The sequence below is a fragment of the Microcebus murinus genome, chromosome 23 (assembly GCF_040939455.1).
Source record: "Microcebus murinus isolate Inina chromosome 23, M.murinus_Inina_mat1.0, whole genome shotgun sequence".
Classification (NCBI taxonomy): Eukaryota; Metazoa; Chordata; class Mammalia; order Primates; family Cheirogaleidae; genus Microcebus; species Microcebus murinus.
The window spans coordinates 4,774,965-4,799,369 of record NC_134126.1 but is presented as its reverse complement, the minus strand read 5'-3'; the positions used below and the strand labels follow the sequence as shown (position 1 = coordinate 4,799,369).

Genomic DNA, 24,405 nt, shown 5'->3' with positions numbered 1-24,405 from the left:
TTGCTTATCTATTGCAAATGAATATCATCTGGGGAATATAAAGAGCATTTTCAATTCTGCTACCATTGTTTCAGAAGCAATCAAATGCAGAGGAATGAAAGTCAAACACGGAGAAAAATGCTGATAGATTGGGCAATCTGCAGGGCTCTCTGGGATCATCATTATTTCAGTGTTCAACAGGAAAATGCACATTTGAAAGATGATAAATTCCATCACATGCAATCAATCATTCATCTCCTATAGCAACAATAATTGTGGAGGAGGTAGTGTTCAGACATTAACTATGTAGTTGTCCTGCTTGTTTGTTGGTTTGTTTGTTTCAAGGCATACCAAATCCTATGTAACATTGTGTATTGTGTGGAAACCCCAGCTGTTAGAATATGGCTCCTGGATGACGTTTAGTTACTGGTACTTGGTACCTGTCACCTGTGCATGATGAGGTCAAAGTAAATATTGCAGCCACAAAGAGCAACATGCTTGTCATTGCCTTTCTTCTTGAACATTTTGTCCTTTCATTCCAGATTTTAAAAATAGGTTATCTTTCTACATTTTATGCATTTTTTCTACCTTTATAATCTGAAGGTGATTTTATTTATACAGTAAATCTTGGTTGACTGATACTTTAGGAAGATGCTCTTTCTGGGTAAACTAAAAGCCTGACATGGCTCTTCCTGATCTTCTTAAATATTTTATTAGCAATGTCTCTCCTCCACACTCTTCCTGTTCATAGTCTCCTTCAGTTTAATGATATAAAGCAGGTGGTAGGGTTGTCAAATTGGGTTTCCATTAGAAACAATCTCTGAATGTGGTGTGTTTTCTTCCTTATTTTTCTCATTATTAGATGTCTCAAGCTCAAAAGGCCCATATGGCAGTTTGGAGAAAGTTATATCCTGTTAGAAACCAATGTTCTGAGAGTTTCGTAGCCGTGAAATCAAATATCATAGTTTCAATGCTTTCTAAAAAGCTTTCCATTGTGGATTCTGGGTTTGTCTTTTTCTTTTGAACTCTAGAAAAATCCCAATTTCCAACCCTGCCTCCCTCCTACCCGCTTCTGGTTCTGGATGGAGCAGGACTAACAAGGAAAGAGTCTTATAGGAGGATTATGATGAATTTATACATCAGTCTTGATATTTGGGATAAAGCTCTTTAGTCACTGAAAACTTCTTTAATTATTGATGGTTCAGAAATTTTGTCTTTCTTAACTTTCATTTGTAATTCTTTCCTCTAAATCGAAGTGAGGCTGAACATTCAAATTATTATTTAGTGCAAGAAACTAAACATAGTTTTTCCTTTTTTGTAGACTTTTTTTGACAAGAGAGGATTAAAGAGAAAAAAGAGAAAGAAAGGTAGGAGGGGTATATAGTAGGGGATATGACACAGTAGGATCCCCTGCCTTAGGATGGGACAGAAAGAGAGTGTTAATAAAAATGAGGAGAGGGCCCTTCCCTGCTTTATTTGAGGTGAACTAAAGCTCCAATTCTTCCCTTTTAAAACCTTTTATTGAAATATAATACACGTGTGAAAAGGGTAAATATCATAAGTATATAGCTTGGTGCATTTTCTCAAATTAACATACCATATGATCAATACCCAGGACAGAAGACAGACCTAAGAGCATCTAGAAGCCCCTCACAGTTCCTTCCAGTTCCCTCACTCCCAAGGGTGGCCACTGTCCCAACTTCGAGCTGCTGAGACTTGCTTTGCCTGTTTTTTGTTACTTGATATAATATTAATGGAATAATTCTATATATGCTATCATATATTATATATTTTACCATAGTAGTACATATTTTCTATGTAATATATGTCTATATATTAATACTATATATAGTTTATGTACTATAATACCTAAATATACTGTAAATAGTATGTAGTATATTAATAGTACACTACATATGATAATATATTAGTATGTATTAATATATTGCTATGTTTTAGTCTATGTAGCAATATATACCAGTGTATATAATAATATATCTATATATACACACATACTATAATCCTATATGTTTAATATAATATAAATCAAATAATACAGAATATGCTCTTTTGTTTGGCCTCTTTTACTTAATGTTGTGTCTGAGATCTGTTCATGTTGCTGCGTGTTGTTTAGATCATTCATTCATCTGCCACCCTTCAGCTGTCTTAATTTGCTGTTATACTTGTGCATAGCCATTTTCTTTCCTTAGAGAGGTGGGAGTGGTTAAGAGCACAGAATCTGGAACTAGGATGTCTATGTTGAAAGTCAAGTTCTTCTATTTATTAAATATATCACCTTGGGCAAGTTACTCAAGATTTTTCTGCCTTAATATTCTTATCTGTAAAGTGGGGATAATAATAATACCTTCCTTATTGGGCAAGTCCTTATGAGGTAGATATTAACTTTTATTAATTTAGGTAAGCATTTAGAGTGCCTGGCATATGGACAGCACTATATAAGTGTAAGGTATTATTGCTTCTCTAACTTGCGATTAATTTTCCTCCTCCCATATTGCTTCTATCTCTGAGCACAGAATGGGAGAATAAGGCATATTAACTCATCAAAACTAGGGAAGAGGTGCTTTTGGCAGAAATAAAAGAGGTTCTTTGTATCATTTGCCCTTTGCTCCTACTCCATTAATTTTACACTTTTTAGCTTTCTATGGGTTATTGTTTAATTAAAAATCATAATTACTCACTAGAAATCTAGTAAATAATAACATTTAGTATGTGATGATGAAAGCTTAATTTGCTACAATATTTTTTCACAAAATGATACAGAGAAGTATTAGCTATAAGAAACTCCATATTTTTGCTTTAATCCACTTCCCTGGCCCATTGTTGGCTATTAGTGTTGATAGCATAAAACCACCTTTGCAATGTTATGATTTGAAGTTTATGGGAGTGGTAGTGGTGAGGAGGAAGTGGCACCACAACCTGGATGATCCAAAATGACCACATTTCCCCTCCCCTTCACCTGCTCACCTCCACTCCCCTTCCCTGGGCCTTCTGCCCTGGCCCCGCCTACCACTCTCAATGTGCAGGTCCAGGCTGAGCTGGGAACGACGGTGCAATATCATTTGTCTACAAAATGTAATATACTAATAGAAAATAGATTATTTATTTTTTCCTTTTCTACCTCTTTCATGATATTTCTCTAATTAGCATCAGACTTAGGAAAGAGAATCTCACGGACTTGAAAAAAGGTAGTGAAAAATGTAATTCTTTTTATAAGAAAGACAGTAGGATGTATGTGTATAGATATTTCATTATATAAATTGGACATTAAATTTTCTCATATATACTTATGTTTTGTTATTCCTGGCAACTTAGGTCTATACAAAATGTAAGTTCTAAATGCCATCAGGTGCTATAATTTTCTGAGAAAGTGGTTCAAGAAATTTCAAAAAAATTGCAGTGCTATTGCCTATTGCCTTAGTCTAACAATTTCTTTTTATTTCCCATTTTTATTGGCATATAATGTGTGAAACTAGAATCTGTAGAAGGCATAGGACACAGATATTATAAAATATTAAGTGAAGCTTTCTTATAGAGAAATTCTTAGCGGTTTCTCACATATAAAATTATAAACAATGCTTCAATTTAACAGTTTATCTTGAAATACAAATCACTGAACATTTCTGTCAAAGTAAACAACTATCTTGGATTCATTAGGTCCTCATGCTATGAGAAAGGAAGTATGCTTACAGCTGTGATACTAGTAAACTCAGTTTTGAGTAAGTTTATCTATATGAAACAAATTTTAAATATTTGAATGTCAAGTTCCATAGAAATCAACCCAAGGGGTAGGGAGAGAAATATGCTCTCGCTGCATAATGTAATTGTGTAGAAGCCTTATGATTATAGCCACGGTCTTCTTGAGTTATTTCAAGGTAAAATTCAATTTGTTGTATTAAAAAACATATTTTGGGGTTATTTACTTTTGTCTTTGCATCACACATTTATATTATCATGTGTACTTCTCAAAGTTTATCCTCAGCTAATGTTTATACATATGAGTCAGGGTGAATAAAACTATGTATGCCTTTCTGCACTAGTAGGTCAACCCTCGGGGAATTTCACTGTAGTTCAGAGGAGTTAGGATAGAGTGAGTGTCTCAGTCCATTCTGTGCTGCTATAACAGAATAGTAGATATTGGGTAATTTATAGAGAATAGAAGTTTACTTTTTACATTCTGGGTGCTGGGAAGTCCAAGGTCATGGCATGGGCAGGTCTGGTGTCTGGGAAGGACTTGGTCCTCACTTCCAAGGTGGCACCTTGAGCACTATTCCTCACATGGCAGAAGAGTGGGAGACAAAAGAGAGAGAACCCACTTCTGAAAGCTCTTTTTAGAAGGTGTTAAGCTCACCCATGAGGGCCGAGCCCTCATGGCCTAATTACCTCTTAAAGGTTCTATCTCCCAATACTGTTACATTGGCAATTAAATTTTAACATGAGTTTTTGAGGGGACAAACATTCAAGCTATAGCAGTGATCTTGGTTTGCCTGGGTCTGGTTTTAGCACTAAAAGTCCCATGTTCCAGGAAACCTCTCAACCCAGTTGGGGCAAACTGGGATGGTTGGTTACTCTAAGAACTTGTTATTCCTAGATATCTCTACCACTGGCCTGTTGCAGAATCTTGAATGAATCCATTACATGAGCATTGTGTTTTCAAGAGTCCTACGCTAAAATGCATCAAGATAACACATCAATATCCATTTTCATCATTGATTTTTTTAGTGGGAGTATATTTTTCAGCCATGTAGCTTCCACTTTAGACCACAGAGAAGACTAAAGAGTAATTAATTGACAGTGGGGAGAAAAGGAAAAGAACAACCATTTGTTAAGCACTTACTATGTCTGAAGAGTCTGATAGGTTTTTAATAGAAACATCTATTTAAAATTAATTAATAAACATTATTAAAAATAATCTGGAGAAGGTATGAGATTGGGTTAGAGATGGGGAGATGAGAAGCAATTCTCTAAAAGAAGAAGATAGTCATTATGTGAGTGGAGAAGATAGACTTGAGATCAAACCCCAGATTTTCTCTGAATCCTAACTGCATCTTTTTAATAATGAAATTGTGACTCAAAATCTTAATCCCTAACATTGAGTTCCCTCACTGCTAAATCTGAAATATTATACTTTTTTAATGGAGTGTAGTGTTTTGTGAAAATTAAATAAGGTAATGTGTGTAAAAGACTCTGGACAGTGCCCACTACTTAAAAAGCACTATATAAATTTGAAGTTGCAACTCCTAGTGTTGCTATTATTACATTTATTCAGGACTTCCTGCTCAGAAAGCCATGCCTCTTATTCATCCCTACTTTTAAGGACCTATCATTGCTTGGTCTCTTTGACATATAAGCTGTTTGATGCCTTTGCTGGAAATCACTGGGTTCTTGTTGCATGTGCATATGGGCACATAAATAGAAAACAACAACAACAACAAACAACAAAAAGCAATTTGGCTTTGTTTATAAAATCATAATGACCGAAACTAAAAAAATAAAACAACAACAACAACAAAAATACCCAAAAAAAGAACACTGTTTTTCTACTATGCTTCATTCTGAGTTATATTCCATTAAGGTTCTCACAGGCATCAATTCAATGCTTTCAATTTTTTATGTGACTTAAGTTACATGTAAGGGGCTGCTGTATGAATGCAAAATAATAAAAAAGGAGAACAATTTTAGGACTTCCAGATCTATGCTATCAAAGGGATTGCACAAAATTTTTCATTTTCCTCCATATAACTCTGCCTGAACATTATTTATGGTAGTAGCAAAGTAGTAGACAACGACTGAGTATTCATCTGGCTAAGGCATATCAGTTATTCATAGGTGAACTTAAGGCCTAAAAACTATCATCAAATTTCACTAGCAACATTTCAATGATATAGTCATATAAAACCGAAATTATAATTAAATGTAATATTACATGTACTCACAGATTTAATAGGAAGAAAAGAATACTATTTCTCCTATTGGTGTCTATTTAAAGTATACTTCCCTATTTTTTAACATAGGTGCCTACTAAAGATAGGTTAAATAGTTTTGGTGATAGGATAACTTTTAATCTACTTTTATTCTCCAAATAAATATTATATGTAAATACTTACAATTGATTTTTAAAGCCTTGACATAAATATACATCACAACAGAACATCACAGACTATCAAATTTGTAAGGTATAGCAAAGAGTAGTTGGTATAACCCACTCATGTTACAGGTAAGAATTTTGCTTTGAGATTGTACACACATTAGATGAGTCACATCCTTTTTATTTTATTTAATTTTATTATTATTATTTTTATTTTGGTATATTATGGGGGTACAGATTTTAAGGTTTCAAAAAATGCCCTTTCCTCCCCTCCCCCCACAAGTCTGAGTTACCAGCATGACCATCCCCCAGATGGTGCGCATCTCACTCATTATGTATGTATATACCTGCCCCCTCCCCCCTTCCCCCTACCCAATACCCTATTACTGTAGTACCTATGTATCCACTTAGGTGCTGCTCAGTGAATACCAGTTTGCTGGTGAGTATATGTGGTGCTTGTTTTTCCATTCTTGGGAAACTTCACTTAGTAGTATGGGTTCCAGCTCTAACCAGGAAAATATAAGATGTGCTATATCACCATTGTTTCTTAGAGCTGAATAGTACTCCATGGTATACATATACCACATTTTATTAATCCATTCTTGGATTGATGGGCACTTGGGCTGTTTCCACAGCCTTGCAATTATGAAATGTGCTGCTATAAACATTTGAGTGCAGGTGTCTTTTTTGTAGAGTGTCATTGGATCTTTTGGGTAGATGCCCAGCAATGGGATTGCTGGATCAAATGGTAGATTCACTTATATCGCTTTAAGGTATCTCCATATTGCTTTCCACAGAGGTTGAACTAGTTTGCAGTCCCACCAGCAGTGTAGGAGTGTTCCTCTCTCTCCACATCCACACCAGCATTTATTGTTTGGAGACTTTTTGATAAAGGCCATTCTCACTGGAGTTAAGTGATATCTCATTGTGGTTTTGATTTGCATTTCCCTGATGATTAGAGATGTTGAGTATTGTTTCATATGTTTGTTGGCCATTCTTCTGTCTTCTTTAGAAATGTTTCTGTTCAAGTCCTTGTCCAACTTTTTAATAGGGTTATTTGATTGTTTTTCTTGTTGATTTTTGTGAGTTCTAAGTGTATTCTAGCTATGAGCCCCTTATCAGATGTGTAGGGTGCAAAAATTTTCTCCCATCTGTAGGTTGTCTGTTTACTTTTATGACTATTTCTTTGGCTGTGCAGAAGCTTTTTAGTTTGATCATGTCCCATTTATTTATTTTTGTTGCTGCCGTGATTCCCTTTGGCGACTTCTTCATAAACTCTTTGCCTAGGCCGATGTCTAGGAGAGTGTTTCCAACCTTTTCCTCTAGAATTCTAATAGTTTCATACCTTAGGTTTAAGTCTGTTATCCAGCATGAGTTGATTTTTGTGAGAGGTGAAAGGTGTGGGTCCTGTTTTAGCCTTCTACAAATAGCTATCCAGTTTTCCCAGAACCATTTATTGAAAAGGAATTCTTTTCCCCAGCGTATGTTTTTGTCTGCTTTGTCAAAGATTAGATGGCTATATGAGGATGGTTTTATATCAGGATTCTCACATCTGTTCCACTGGTCAATATTCCTATTTTTGTGCCAATACCATATTGATTTAATTACTACAGCTTTGTAGTATAGTTTGATATCTGGCATATTAATGCCTCCCATTTTGTTTTTGTTGCCTAGAATTGCTTTTGGTATTCGGGATCTTCTTTGGTTCCATACGAAGCATAAAATTATTTTTTCTATATCTGTGAAGAATCCTGATGGGATTTTAATAGGTATTGTATTGAATCTGTAGATCAGTTTGGGTAGTATAGACATTTTAATGATGTTGAGTCTGCCAATCCACGAGCATGGTATGGATTTCCATCTGTTTACATCCTCTGCTATTTCCTTCCTCAGTGTTTCATAGTTCTCCCTGTAGAGGTCTTTTACCTCCCTGGTTAAGTATATTCCTAGGTACTTTAATTTCTTTGTTGTTATTGTGAAGGGAATTGAGTCTTTGATTTGGTTCTCAATTAGATTATTGTTGGTGTATATGAATGCCTCTGATTTCTGTGTATTGATTTTGTATCCTGAGACTTTACTAAATTCATTGATCAGTTCCAGGAGTTTCTTGGTTGGATCTTTGGGGTTTTCTAGATATAATATCATATCATCAGCAAACAGTGAAAGTTTGATCTCTTCTGCCCCTATTTGGATACCTTTAATTCCACTTTCCTGTTTGATGGCTGTAACCAGGACTTCCAGCACTATGTTGAATAGAAGTGGAGATAGTGGGCAGCCTTGTCTGGTTCCAGTTCTAAATGGGAATGCTTTCAATTTTTCCCCATTCAGTATGATGTTGGCTATGAGTCTGTCATATATGGCTTGTATCATTTTTAGGTATGTCCCTTCTATGCCTATTTTCTTAAGTGTTCGTATCATGAAAGGGTGTTGAATTTTGTCAAAAGCCTTTTCTGCATCTATTGAAAGAATCATGTGGTCTTTTTTTTGCTTCTGTTCATGTGGTGAATTGCATTTATAGATTTACGTATGTTGAACCATCCCTGCATCCCTGGGATGAAGCCCACTTGGTCGTGATGGATTTTTTTTTGATAAGCGTCTGGATTCTGTTAGCTAGGATTTTGTTGAAAATTTTTGCATCTATATTCATTAGGGATATTGGTCTGTAGTTTTCTTTTTTTGTTGCATCAGTTCCTGGTTTTGATATCAGAGTAATATTTGCTTCATAAAAGGTGTCAGGGAGGTTTCAGTTCTTCTTTATGTTGTGTAATAGTTTCTGCAAGATAGGTACTAGTTCTTCTTTGTAAGTGTGGTAAAATTCGCGTGTGAAACCATCTGGACCAGAACTTTTCCTTTTAATTGCTGTTTCTATTTTAGCTCTTGAGATTGGTCTGTTCAGGAAGTCTATTTCTTCCTGATTGAGCCTAGGGAGGCTGTGTGTTTCTAGAAATCTGTGCATTTCCTCCACATTTTCCAGTTTGTGTGAATAAGATTTTTGTAATATTTATAAATTATATTTTGTATTTCCTTGGTATCAGTTGTGATATCTCCTTTTTTGTTCCTGATGGAGCTTGTGAGAGATTTCTGTTTTCTGCTTTTCATTAGCCTTGCCAATGGCATGTCAATTTTGTTTATTTTTTCAAAGAAGCATCTTTTTTTAAATTAATCTCCTGAATAGCTTCCCTGTTTTCAATTTCGTTTAGTTCTGAATTGATCTTGTTGATTTCACTTCTTCTGCTGGGTTTGGGGTTGGTCTGTTCTTCTTTTTCCAGCTCTTTGAGTCGTTTCATTAGATTGTCTATTCGTGATCTTTTTGACTTTTGGTTATAGGTATTTATGGACATAAACTTTCCTCTCAGAACTGCTTTAGCTGTGTCCGAGGATTTTATAACTTGTCTCTCCATTGTCATTTTGTTCATAGAATTTTTTAATTTCCATCTTTATTTCTTCATTTATGAAGTAATCATTTAGTAGGAGGTTGTTTAATTTCCACATTTTTGTGTAGAAATGTGAGATTCTGTTAGGGTTGATTTCTACTTTCATTCCATTGTGATCTGAGAAGATACATGGTATGATTTCTATTTTTTAAAATTTCTTGAGGCTTACTTTGTGTCCTAGGATATGGTCAGTCTTAGAGAATGTCCCATGAGCTAATGAGAAGAACGTATATTCAGTGGATTTTGGGTAGAATGTCCTGTAAATGTCAGTCAGACCCAATTGTTCTAGAGTTTAGTTTAAGTCCATTATTTCTTTATTGATTTTCTGTTTGGAGGATCTGTCTTGTGCCGTCAGTGGGGTGTTGAAATCTCCAGTGATTATGGAGTTGCTATTAATCAATTTACTTAGATCCAGTAAGGCTTGTTTTATGAGTCTGGGTGCACCTAATTGGGTGCATATATATTTAAAATTGTTATCTCTTCTTGTTGAACTGTGCCCTTCACCATTATATAATGATCATCTATGCCTTTCAGTACTTTTGTTGGTTTAAAAACTAGATCTTCTGAAATTAGAACGGCCATGCCAGACTTCTTTGGCTTCCACTTGCTTGGGAATACTGATCTCCACCCTTTTGGTCTGTATGCATCCTTGCAGGTTAGATGTGTTTCCTGAAGACAGCATATACTTGGCCTATATTTTCTTATCCATTCAGCCAGCCATGTCTCTTGAGTGGAGAGTTTAAGCCATTCACATTTATTGAGAGAACTGATAGGTAAGGTAGATTACTGTTCATTCTGTTGGGTTGGATGTTGTTGTTTTGATTTCTCTCTTGAGCCATTGTAATATCTCGCCTTTAATCTTTGGGTTTTGGTTGTTTTTATTTTCATGAGTTTTTATTATGGTGTTCCGTGCATAACACTGTTTTGAGTACTTCTTGTAGGGCTGGTCTTGTCTTGGTGAATTCTCTGAGACTTTGCTTGTCTGAGAATGTCTTAATTTCTCCTTTATATAAGCTTAGTTTTGCAGGGTATAACATTCTAGGCTGGGCGTTATTTTGTTTCAAAAGAGTGGGAGTGGGTCCCCATTCCCTCCTTGCTTGTATTGTTTCAGTTGAGAAATCTGGCGCTATTCGGATTTGTTTTCCTTTGTATGTAACTTGCTTCTTTCGCCTTACAGCTTGTAGGAGGGTCTCTTTTGTTGATATTTTGGTCAGCCTGATGACTACGTGGCATGGTGTTTTCCTGTTTGCATTGTATCTCCCAGGAGTCCTTTTGGCCTCTTGTATTTCTAATTCTAGGTTACTGGTTAGACCTGGGAAATTTTCCTCAATTATTTCTTCAAAAAGCTTATCCAACCGTTGGGTTTTTTCTTCTTCCTTCTCCGGTATCCAGTGGACCTGCAGGTTATTTTTCTTTGTGTAATCCCACAATTCTTGTAAGCTTTGCTGATGTCTCTTATTTTTCTGCTCTAACTCTGTGATTAACTTATTTGATTTGAAGGAGTTGTCTTCAACCTCTGAGATTCTTTCTTCTGTTTGGTCCACTCTATTTTTGAGGTTTTCCACTGTGTTTTGAATTTCCCTGAATAAATTCTTCATATCGAGGATGTCTGATTGATTCTTCTTCAAGATGTAGATCTCCTTAGTGAATCTTTGTTCCAATTGTTGTATCTTGTTTGTAGTTTCTTTGTGTTGGTTATCTATTTTTTCTTGCATATCATTGAGCTTTCTTACAATCCAATTTTGAAATTCTTCTGTCATTTTAGTGTTTTGGATTTGTTCAGACTCCTTTTCTTGAGAGCTGGTGCATCTCCTAGGGGGAGTATTTTCAGTTTGATTTTTTGAATTGTGTTGGGCCCTCCCCATCTGGGTCAATTGCTAGAGCTCAGGCGTCCAGTTTTTGTAATTTCTTTATCAACCACTTGGGGGAGCTCTTCCACCACACTTGGAAGGTTCCCCTGACAAGGGTAGTTTCAGTGGTTTCTCCCTAGATTTTGGGGAGAGCAGGTTTTCTTGTCTCGCCCTGCCTCCAAGGGTGGAGCTTACCACTTCGGCAAGAGAGATGCGGGCTGAGGGGAGGTGGTATCTCCCCAGTCTGCCCTGCACCCCCGCGCCCCAGTGGCTGTCACTCCCCTCGGCTGTGAGACTTGTCAGTAGTTCGTTGATGGAGCCAGGCCTGGCGAGCAAAGTAGATTGTGTAGGGGCGGGATTTGCCAGGAGAGACTCTCGGCTGGGCGGGGCGGGGGCTTGTCTGTTGATGGCTGGGCTGTGGACCCCTCAATGGCCATCGCTAGCGCACTCGTAGGGCACCAGCACTGGGGGGGCTGATTAGGGTGCGGCTGGAGCTGGGTTGGGGGCCTGGGTCAACAGGACGCCCCATGGGCTCCTCCACGCCGCCTGCCCGCCGGCCTGCTCAGCCAGAGCCTCGCTTTCCTGACCCGCCCTGTGAGGTTTTGTTCACCCAGGGCAGTTCCAGCCTAGAGCCCCCGCTGAGTCTCGCAGGTTACCAGAGGCGAGACCTCTAGGCGCCTCCCCGGTCCGCACGGATCCGTTTCCTCCCGTCTTGGAGCCGTCCTAGCGGGCTCAGGGGAGACCACGCCGCCTTTCACCATCGACCGCCCCTCCAGCACGCTCTTCTCCTGCTGCGACTTCGCACCAGTTGCAGGCAGGGCCCTGGCTGGGTGGGGGTGGAGGTCAGTGGGGAAGCAAGGAGTTCTCCTGTGGGTCCGATCCCACTTCACCCCCTGGCCGGCGTCCCCCACGCGCTGTCGTTGGCTCTGCACTCTCCAGAGAACACGAGGTTATCTCCCGATCACCTTGTTTATCCTTGTATGAGAGTCCCGCTGCACCTCCGCGGGTTCTCCATGCTGTCCTTGCAGTGGGAGACCCACTCGCGTGGGAGACCAGGCTCTGTGTCCCCTGCTCTGGGAGCAGGAGTCCCGGGTTGCCTCTACTCCGCCATTTTCCCGAGTCACATCTTTTAATTGCAATTCTCTTTCCATTACATTACACTGTTTTTGTTTTTAAAGAAAAATTTCAGCAAATGGTATTGAAATAAGGTTTTAAGGAGAAAGTGAGGAAATAGAGGAGTGCCTTCTGGGGTGCCGGATAAGGTCCAATAGTTTTAATCATTTTAAAATGCTGATAAAATAAAGATATAATCAATATTGTTAGGAAGAATGTAAGGAAAGTTGAACAAAGTAAACTTTTGAAATAGAATCCAAAGTGCCCAACAATGGCTTTTTATTAAACCTCAGTGAGAAATCTAAGGAAATTATCTATCTAAATATATATATATATAACTTTGTCAAATTGTAATTTTATATATTTATAGGGTGAATGTGATGTTTTGATATATGTTTGTATTGTGGAATGAGTAAATCAGGCTAATCATCACCTCACATACGTATCATTTTTTGGTGGTAAAAACATTCAAAATGTACACTTTAGCAATTTCAAAATACACAATGCATTATTATTTATTATAGTCACCATTCTGTTCAATAGATCACTAAACCTGTCTAGCTGAAAGTTTGTACCCTTTGATCAACATCTTTCCTTTACCCATCTACACCCCTCCCCCGGTGTCTGGTAACCACTATTGTTAATACACTCTCTACTTCTATGAGATCCACCTTTTTATCTCCCACATGTAAGTGAGATTGTGCAGTATTTGTCTTTCTGTGCCTGGCTTAAGGAAATGATATATTACTAACTATTTACCTGTTAATCTATGAGAATACATACCATACTTTTGGTTTTTCTCTAGAAAGTAAAGGAGTAAAAAGCATGGTTCACTAAGCCCCTTTATTTCTGATTTCTAACCCCATTAATTCAGAGTTTCTTAGACCACCATCATGAAAATGAATGTAGTGCTTGTAAAAATGCAGTTTCTAGGCGATCCTTCAAACTTACTGAATTATATCTCTTAGGGATGGGACCTAAGAGTGAGCCCTGTAACAGCCTCCTCAGATGACTCTGAAGTACAATAATGTTTAAGAACCATATTTAAGTTTTACTCTTCAATGTTGACTAATGATTTGATACTAGAGATAAAGTAAAAGATGGTCTTGTGCATTACTTAGGTTTTAGTGCCATTTCAAAAGGTGGCTGTGCTGTGTCCTTCACAGTGATTTTTAGTTCCACAGTTACGTGAAATAAATATTTCATTGTATGTAGCAGAATCTGACAAGCCTACCAAAGAAATTTCTTAGAACATAAAAGGGCGAGTCTGTAAAGTGTTGAGGCAGGTCCTTTGCATAAACCTATGGGAGTTGAGTAATGGACAGTATGTCTGTTAGAATTCTATAGAATAAATTGACTTACTTCAGAGATGGAAAAAGGCCACTGAGCAGAAGATAGCAAATTTTTTTTCTGTAAAAGTCAAGATAGTAAATATTTTAGGCTTTGTGGGCTATATAGTCTCTGTTGCAACTATTGAACTATTGTAATGTGAACATAGCCATAGACAATAAATAAATGAATGAGCATGGCTATATTACAATAAAACTTCATTTACAAAATTTTATTTACAGTCTGTATTAGGCTTGTGGACCATTATTTGCTAATCCTCTAACACAGAACATTTAGCATGTGATTCAATCAATATTTAAAGTAAAAAACAATAGCACAAATACTGAATAAATTTATCTGTATTTATGTGAAAACATTGATAAAGTAGATAAAAATATAGATACAGGGTTTCATTTGCTTTCTGTTCTATTTTTCTTTGCTTTCTGTCCCCATTTGTGACAGATTTTCCATTTCATGACTAATCAGTGTGGTGGATTGTAAATGTAGCCACAAAGTTGACCTCTCATCAGAAGGTTAAGTCTGTCACCACAGCCCTTCAAGCCGGCCCTGTGTTGTTCTCTGTCCACAGAAGTGGCAAAAGCGATGCCATGCGAGTTCTAACGGGAAGGGGCCTGCAGCTCCCACCCCCAGGCTGGGACTCCTGACGGAGAGTGAACATCCCTGCAGAGAGAGGTGCTGTGGCCACAGCCGTCTCACTGAATCAGGTGACGGTCACACGTGAGTGAACCTACCTGAGAACAGGTAAGCCAAGCGCAAATTATGAAGTCACGGAGTAGTGATTTAAATAAGATGGTTATTGTTTCAAGCCACTATGTTTTAGTATGCTTTATTATGCAGCTACAGATAACTGATACAAATAGATAGCAAGGTCATGAACTGAGAATGAAAAGGGGGAAGATGTTTTTGAAGTTTGATAGAAGGTATGAAACAGAGAAAGTATGAGGAGGTACATCATCTATGAGTGTCCAAGAATGAACTAGGGAAATATAGTAGGGTTCTGGAGAGTACTAAAAGTTCACTTAAGGTGAACAATGTATTAGTAGTTAATGTACTTAAAGGAAGGCCAGTCAGAATGCTTGTGTGGTTTTCCCCAGTAACGTCTCAGCTGTGCAGGTGCAGGCCAGGAGTAAGCAGACAGCTGGATTTAACCGTGGGTGCTGGAGTTTCAGCAGGGGAACATGGTAAGAGTAGAGCAAGGAACGTGAAGCACGCGTCTGCTATGACCAACAGGAGTGACGGTAATGGCGCACTGGGCGCAGAGCAAACTGGGGATTTGGTGACGCGAGAAGCCTTGAGAGGACCGAGGGATTGCCAGTCCCCGTGGGGTCAAGGAACTGTTGGGACAGAGGACTAGAAGGAATGAGCTGGAAAGAGGAGCTGGTTGCCGGAGAGTGCAGTGCTCCAAGTTAAAATCACGGCTGGGGTGATGGTTTTGTGATGTGTCAGTCTGGCCGGAACTGTTTCCCCGGAACTCCGTGCCTGTGTGTGTCTGTTTCCGGAGGGTGGCTGGGCCGGCCACCTCGCTGTCACCCTCCAGAGGCGGGAGGGCAGAGCGCCTGGAGCTCCGGCACCCTCGCCCGCTGCCGGCTCGCTGCACGGCCCTGGCGCGGCGCCCCCACCCGGATCTTCCTCCAGCCCCTGGGCCCTCGGCCGCTGCGCTTCCCCTACGGGTGTTGGCTCTGCGCGCTCGCGTCGGCGACGTGGAGGCAGTGCCAGGCTTTCCGCCCGTCCTTACGGGCTCCAGCGGGCTCTCTTCTCGGCTTTGTGTCGGCCTCCCTTCCCCGCGGCCTGCCCCGCGGACGCGAGGCTCCCGCGTGTGACACGGAGACGGCGGCCTCGCACAGCGAGCCTCCACGCCCTCGGTCTGTGCGGCGCTGCCCGTGTTCCGCCTCTTTGGTGGCGCTGTTTCTCTGGCTCAGCCCTCCCGTGGAGGGGTTCTGCTCGTTGGCACTGATGACAGGCCCAGGGCGCCCGTGTGAGTGCGCGGGAAGAGTGAACAGGCTCGTTGGAAGAGAGGCGGTCAAGCAAGTGGAAAGCAAGGCATTGCAAGGGGCGTCTCTGTGCATGTTGAATTCACCAAGAATGACCAAAATAGTGTTGGAGAGAATAATATTGAACTCGGAAGCTAAAATCCTCAAAAACTGAGAGGCCCCGAGGAGGCGGAAGAGGTCTGATGGCCTAAGCCTTCACGGGAAGGCCGCGGGGCACAGATGGCAGTGGACACAGATGACTGTTGAGGAGGAAACTACGAGGCACAAGGTGTATAGAAGAGTAAACTTGTGCAGCCCGCAGCTCCTTTGTGTGAAGTCCCTGCGCCCGTGCAGCAGGCCCAGCACTTTTCTGACCAGGTTATGCTGTGACTTGACTTTAATTATTGATCTGTGATCAGGCGGGGATCGACTCCAAAGTGAGACGAATCTAGTTAAAAGGAGGTGTGTGATGGCATCAGCTGTGGCCCGAAGCCCAGCTGCACCCGGTGCCAGGTGGGTACAGACCTGCTGCTTCAAGGTGGGGTGGGGGGCGGGGGACAGGGGGGCGGTACTCTCCAGGGCTGTCCAACCTGGGCTCCCTGCACGCTTGGCTGAGCACCTGTTGCGATTGCATCTTGGTTCTCCCTCTGAACTGCGCGTGTCTCCTAGTTCCTTACAGAAGCCAACCCTGAGAACACTCCCAGGAAGCCTTTTGCATGCACATCTCAGTCTTAAAGTTTGCTTCCTGGGGAAACTGACAATTCTCCTCCCTTCGCTTCTGGGGTTCCACGTTCCCTTGGATCTTGCCCTGCCTCACCATCTCCTTTCCCTGAGTCGTTTTCTGGGGTATCCTTGTCTCCCAGGCTTGTAAACATTAACTTTCTTTCTTTTTTTCTATTATGCATTCCTTTAGAGGTGATATCATTCTGACTCACGGTTTTAAATACCATATAAAAAAAATGGGCTGAAAAAACTTGGATTGCTATGTCAAGGCTAGGAGCCCACTTTTGAGATTAAGCATCATGAATTTAAAATGAGACCAGTTGGCAAGATTACATAACTTCTTTTTCCCTAGTAATACTCAGTTGTCTGATTATAAATAGGCATTTATTTGTTCATTGAATAAATACTTATTCACTTTCTTCTTTGTGTTAGGTGTTTTTCTAAGAGGAAAACATAGAGAACAATATAGACCAAAACCCTTGTCCTCCTTGGGTTTATATTCTGGCAGAGATAATCCATTCCTCAAATCCATTCCTTGTTGGCCAGTGGGTAGCACACAAATTCCTTGAGCTTTAGTTTTGTAAACTGTTGATTGGAGAGAATAACATCTATCTTGCAGGTATGCTTTGAAGTTTAAAAAGAAAATGTATAAAATGCTTGGGATCTTGTCCTACACATAGTAGGAATTCAACAAATGGTAGTCCATTTTTAAATAGAAATATCTTAGTTCACATATATTTTTTTCTTACTGCCTTGGATTTAGTTGCCTCTTAAGACTCTGCCTGGAATTTCAAATATTCTTTAACCGTGATATTTATCCTACATTAATAAAAAAAGATGAGTTCATCCTACCAATACATATTTAATGAGTCCCTACTTGGGGCACACAGCAATAACAGACAGTGTAACTTCTTCTTCTTCTCTTGCTGCAGGTGGAATGACTAGCAATCTGCTTTGCACCCGGAGCGTGCTGAAGAACACAAGCCTGAATGCGTGCGACCCGACCCTTTTCCCCGCCGTGCCCTCAACAGCCAGCCACGGAGTTGCCTTCGGCCAGCTCCACTCGCCCCTCTCGCAGAGCCTAGATTCTTAAAAATGAGTTTATTGCATTTCCTCTTTTGAATTTTTTATAGTACACTAACAGTTTCACTGTGGCTTCAATGTCCGGTGCCGTCTTAGACACTAGCCAGTGGTTGGTAGCTCTCCGCTTTTAGGTGAGTCTCTCCTCCTTCACCTTCGCGACTCGCCACCTCCTGGTGACGGGCTCTCCACAGGTCCTTCTCAGTCCCTCAGCCCTCTTTTTCACTTGGTGTGGTCCTCCAAAGGACAAAGGTCTCGTCCTTTGCTGACTTTCCTTTCTGTGCCTCATCAGCACGGCCTTTCCTCCTCCCGGTGCTGCCATTTTTTAAACAACTTTTCTGCCGGAATTGTGTCTCCAAGGCTGTGTCCCAGCCAGCTCTCTGCTTCTCCTTCAGAACATCTAGCCCATTCTTGCACATAGTTCTCTTCTCCCTGCCCTTCCCTGTTCTCTTTCCTCCCTCCATCCTCCTTTGTTTCCTTTCTGATTCTCTTTTAATTACTGCTTTTCATTAGGGCAGCTGCATTTCACAGGGATAGAGCAGTCTAATGAGACAAGGACAAGACGGAGCCGCGGGTATTTATGCTTCAAAGCTTCCTTCTTTTATCTTTGTCCTTTGGATCTGAAGATTCTGTTTCCACTTATATTTCCCATGGGTGTGAATATCCAACTTCTACTCCCTTTGCTGTGTGGAAAAAATCTTATCTAAGGTCCCAGAGATTTCCTTATTGCTAGAGGCAAAGGCCATTTCTCCTGAAGATTTGCTACATTCTCAATGATTCTTCTAGAATATTCATGATCTATATACTGTACCCCTTTTTACTTTGTTTCGTGCTGTCCTGACCCAAACATTAATCCGAATAGTGACAATATCCTTGAGCTATAGGTCAGGATTTCCATATTTATTAACTTTCCAGTTTGAAAACAGTATGAATTCCTTTCAGTTTGGATCTAATTGCTTCAATGTGTTAGTCTTTAGGCTTTGTATTAATTAGTGAGACCTCATAATGCATGTGGCTGAAGTCTCTGAGACATTTTGCTGCTTTTTGTGATGTTATTTCATGTTGTGTTTATAATTTATCTGACAGCAAAATATACGGCAATGTCAGCATTAGGGATAAAATGGGGGTTGAGTAGAAGCAGAGAAGGAGCTAAGCTTATTCTTTTCTTTCTCTATTGCCTTCTTTTTTCCTCCTGTCTTATATCTGGTTCTTTTTTCTTCCAGGAGACAAGGAAAGAGAAAATATGGGAAAGGAAGAAAGAGAGGAGAAGTAGAAAGATGGATGGGCGGGCAGTTGGAGTTTTTCAACTGGTCAGATGAAGGGAGTAAATGGAAAGATTATCAACAGCTATTCTAAATTTTCCTTTCTAATGTGCTACCTCAGTCCCATAAAGCTGCAATCTCCAATTCCCCAGGCCACAGCTGGGCACCGTCCGTGGCCTGTTAGGGACCAGGCCACAGAGCTCCCCCCCACCCCGCCAACCACGGGAAAGTTGTCTTCCATGAAACTGGTCCTTGGGGACTGCTGCAAGATATTAGTGCTGGCCTTTTGTCTTCTAAGGGCTTGTTGGGCCAGAAACCTGCTGCTTTCATGGAACAAACATGAATGTAGCTCTATTCTTCAAGTGAGATTAGTGGCTAAAATTTAGAGCTTTATTTACTAGCTACATAGATGAAAAACAGACTTTAAAATGTGATTGTCTAATCATTTAGTTAGGTAATTGGAAACAGCTGCAATAGCTCCAAGGTGGTCGTATACTTTCTTATAAAAGGCGTATGAGACCTACATCACAGGGTCCCTAAAAGGTAGGTTTACAGTACAGAAGAGGGAAGGGCTGTGTGTAAACATTTTTTTGTGTGAGCAATGTGTAATTTGAGAGATGACAGGAGATTGTTGATTCTTAATAAGTAAATTTCAGCTGCAGAATTTAAATGCTATAACTTTAGTGTTTAGTAACAGAATATGCTAACATTCAACAAAGCAATGCAGCAGGTAGGATCTTAAAAAGTCTTCAGTTTTAGTGTGGGACGGGGCGGCAACTTTTCCTGTAAAGGGCCAGACAGGAAGCATTTTTGGCTTTGTAGGACACGTGGTCTATGTTGCAACTACTTATATAAGATGCATATTAGTAGAGTTCTTGGAACATAGCAAATTTCAGATTTTATAATTAGTATTCTGGTGAGAACAAATAGAGGTACTTGGTTTAAAAACTTTAAAAGCAGCTTCCTTAGGGCATTTCTTCATACAACTTCTTAAATATGATGGAAATCACCTAAATGAATGGGTTGTTCTTTTCAAATTTAGGATATATTTGGAAAAGCCATATGGAATAGAATGTGCTTCATATAACTTTTTGAATAAGTGACTCGATTCGCTTTTCTCTTACCTATCAGAATGCCCCTCGGTAATAGGCTGCATTAGTTTAATAAGGGCCACATCGGGATAGATTGTGTTCTTGAATATTTCATTTTTACATGGAACAATGTTGAATAGTGAGATCGATTATGGTTTTCTATGGTGTTTGGCTGTTCACTGCGTTACTGATGATGTTTTAGAAGTAGACTTCAGTGTTTAACTCGTTTGCACTCATGTTTTGGAAGTAGGAATGTGATTCACAGGTTATGACCCTTAGAATTCTAATCAAACTCATTTAAATGACATATCCAGAGACATGGGTTGGAGATTGTAATATAATCAAGGGAAAATAAGATTTCTAATAATCCAATTGCATTTGTCAACTGTTCAACTTACTGGTGCAGAACAATGCACAGGACCATAATAACTGGCACTGTTTGGTAAGGGGAAGAAAGCAGAAGCTAAAAGTAAAAATGTTTCCTAGGACAGATGAGAAGGTGTTTTTAAAGATTATATCTATTTATATACCTGCCTATCTATATAAATTGTAATTCCATGTAATTTATTGGAAAGAAAGTTAAAATGTGTAATAAAGTTTAATATCATGGTACTGCCATTTTCCTGTACTGTTTTAGTGAAATCTTGTTTTATGAACATAGCCCCCCAATTCTTGTACTTGGCTATTTGAGATTTCTTTTCATGGATATAAAGAAAGGGGCAGTCAGAGTTGGCCTAAGTGGGAGGAATGAAGTACTTTACAGTCTTAACTCCCCTTTTAGTTTCTTCCTTCTTCAACTGGTCTCAAGGGGTTTGTTTTCCTCCCATCATCCAAGGCCTTTGGCTGAAGGATTATGTCTTATGGAAAGTTTCAAACTGCATAGGAGTAGATTCTAGACAGGGTGTCCTTTCCCGTGCTCTAAAGCCATGAGGCCCCTTGAGCCCATGTTGCTTATCAATGTTCTAGGCAGCATTATTGTCATCTATATAGACTGGCATGAAGAGTCCAACCTATATTAGCAGTACAAATTCATTGGCCTTTTGATATGGTTTTCTGAGTTTTTGAGGGGAAAAAAAGAATTTATGATTTGATCATTCTACATTCTAGCCTTAATTTTCACAAGTGAATTAGAATAGTGAGTCACAGACTCATTGATCTAAACTTGATTTCCTGAAGAGAGAAAGTTAGATCTCCATTGAGAGTCAAGTGAGAAAATGGTAATAGTGAGTTTTAGAAAAATACGAGGAAGCATTTGCAAAACCACTTTGGAGTAAAAATAATTTGCTAAATAACTGTTTTATAATGCTAGGTATATATTGTAAAGGTATTAGACCAAAAATGACAAATAAAATGTTCTGTAGTTGTTACTGTCTTAATGGAAACCACTTATAAAATATAAGTACAATTGGCATTTTGCTCCCAATACTATTAAAGTGACATCAAAAACAAGTAAGAATGCATTAAACTTTTGTCTTGTAAACAGCCTCCAAACTTTCAAGAAACAAATGTGTGAACTGAAGAGAAAGTAATCATTTTATTTTTTGAAGGAAGACATAAATAATTCTTAAAATGCAGATGTGACTATACTGACAAAGTTTGCTCCCTTCCTCACATAGTTTCTCTTATTTGTGGAGCCTGTCAACCAAAAAGAAACCAGACTGCATTGCGGTAAGGCAAGGCATTTATTGGGGTCTTAGGAATCTCAATTTGAGAGACACAGGTAGGCTAGAAGCCAAATTGTGTTCAAAGATAGGTAGGGAAGTAGGGATTTTTAGGAGGATTCTGAGGGTGATTACATAAGTTGTTTTGAAAGAATTATCATCGGTGGAGTGGGCTGGCTTAGTGCATACGACCATAGTTCGTTGGTTTTGCTGTTCAGGAGTTGCAGCACTGGCAAAATGCAGCTGTTTTCCAGGATCTTAAAGACTAAGGCAGATCAATAAATATCTATTAAATAATAAATAGCCCCAAGATATTGTAGTAGAAAGTATTACATGAGAGAAAAAGGACAGATCAAGCATAGTGCTTGTCTTAAAATAGGTACAAAACTAAATAACACAAGCTAAATAACATAATTTATAGCTAAAGACATAGGAGAAGAAATGTCTTTGGCTAGTTGTAATTTATAATTAACAGACAATTAAATTCTACAGATAATTTTCTATCAGATTTAATTCTTGTGGGTGGGCCATTCATATTTGCAGTTCTAGATGAGAGAACCTCCCTAAATCCTTGCCTCATGTGAGGTATGAGAAGGTGTGCTCCCACTTATGAAGTTATCTAAAACAAACTCACAGCAGAGGATAAAATGGTGTTTACCAGGGGCTGAGGGAGTAAGAAATGGGGAGTTGTTCAGTGGGTATAAGGTTTCAGTTATGCATGATAAGTTCTAGAGATCTCCCGTACAGCATAGTGCCTGTAGTTAATACTGTATTGTGCACTTAAAGTTTAAAAGGATAGATCTCATTTTTGTGTTTTTATCAGAACCCACCCCCACTGCCCCCAAAATAACAAAAAACAAAGGGTTGAGTAGAAATTTTCAGAAGTGGTATTATTGATTGTGGTTGTTTCATAGATGTATGCATATGTCCAGAATCATCAAATTACATATATTAAATATGTGCAATTTTTTTATATATCAATAAAAATGTAGATTTTTCCCAGAAGCTGTGGAGAGGGAGGAAATGGGAGTGATTGCTAATGGTATTTCTTTTGGGGTGATGCAAATGGTCTAAAATTGATTGTGGTGATGGTTGTATAACTCTGTAAGTATACTAAAAACCATTGCATTATATACTCTAAATGAGTGGATTGTATGGTATGTGAATTACATCTCAATCAAACTGTTAAAACAGGCTTTTCTATGTTCTGCTGCATGGCTAAATAAATCTTCCATTCTTTGTCATGATATTTGTAGAAGACTGGTTTCAAATACTTAGGACTTTTCATGTTGTTATCCAGGAATTGTAGGGGAAATCAAAATCAGCTATTTTGTCTGTTTGATGGTAGGACCTGATTTCTCTTTCGAAGATCATAACCTTGCTTGCCCTTGGCTCAGGTGGTTTGGAGAGGACAGGGCCATGTCCCACTCTGGCCTGGCTAACTCAGTCCTCCCTGGATCTTTCCTGAAAGTGTCAGGAAAAGGTGCCCTCTTTCTGCTGAGGAAGGAGCTGGTAATCTGTGGCCCTTGAAGTTGTCATTGACACCTTTCTCACCTTGTTGGGAAAGCCCACCTGAAAGTACAGTCACCACACAGAAGAGGAAAGAAAAGGTGTCTGTCTCCATGGCGTGTGGAGCCCTGGATCCACCCAGTTCTGGGCTTGTTAAATACCTAAGTCAGGCATAAGTTCTTTGTTTTTTTTAATAATTGCATCTTTAGGAATAGGGGTCCCATTACTTGCAATTTATTTCTTCATTTTAGAACTCTTTAGATGTTTGAGGTAGAAATTAGGTTCTTATTTTATGAAGTTTTATTGTGATGCTTTATTAAGAGATAGTCATGATCTTAACTCCTAGATCTCAAGTTTGAGTTCAGTCTAAAACTTTAGTTAACATTTCTAATACAGTGTTCAGCTTTTTAAAAGTTTATATATGAAGTAGTGAATCTGTTTTGTACTTCCTACTCAGAAACGGCAATTTTGTTCAAACATCACACACTATAATTCAATCCAAGCTATGTGTTCTACTGGTTGACTAAAATAAAAGCTATGCAAATCTAAATTTTAAAGAGTTTATTTGAACATTCAATGATTCATGAATTGGGGCAGCACCAATCCACAAGCGGCTAGCACTCTGGTGCCAGTGGCAAGAGGGAAATTTTTATACAGTTGTCGTCCTCCTTTATCTGGGGGGGGGGGACACATTCCAAGGCCCCCATTGGATGTCTGAAATCTCCCATAGTAACAAACCCGATATATGGTTTTTAATACATAGTTTAATTTAAAAACTAGGCACAGTAAGAGATTAACAACAACTAATAATAAAATAGAATAATTTTCAATACATTATAATAAAAGTTACCTGAATTGTCTCTCTCTCAAAATCTTAATGTTTTCCGACCCCAGTCGACTGTGGGTAACTGAACCCATGGGAAATAAAGCCGCGGGTCAGGGCGCCGCTCTAAAGTCGCCGCAGCAGCAAGACGAAGACAGCTCGCCGCTGGCTGGCAGAGTTCCCGGCTGCAGGTCGGATGTGATTCCGGAGGGGCAGTTTCTAGGTTCGGTTTGCTGTCTACGTTGGGCCTCAGTTCACAAAGGAGTTGAAAGTGCCAGAGCCAGCCCAGTCCAACGGCTTCCCAGTTAGATTTTTTTGAGCATGGTGAAGGGGCATGAAGCTTTATTCTAACAAGCTGCGGGTTCTGGCTGCACATTAAATCTTTTCTTCCAGCTCCCTCGTCTCACGGGAAGCGGCGTCTGGAGCCGCCTGGCGCGCGGGCTCGCCGGCCCTC

The 24,405-nt window shown here is 39.5% G+C and overlaps 1 long non-coding RNA gene across 1 annotated transcript in view; it reads right to left on the bottom strand.

Moving 5' to 3' along the window:
* LOC105875405 (uncharacterized) overlaps positions 1-24,201 on the bottom strand; it is a 36,044-nt gene extending 11,843 nt beyond the window's left edge. The window contains exons 1-2 of the long non-coding RNA XR_001155914.3: positions 23,979-24,201; positions 13,845-13,892 (exon numbers count right to left, since the gene is read on the bottom strand). This is a non-coding gene — a long non-coding RNA (uncharacterized LOC105875405). The remainder of the gene's footprint in view (positions 1-13,844; positions 13,893-23,978) is intronic.
* Positions 24,202-24,405: the final 204 nt, after the last annotated feature.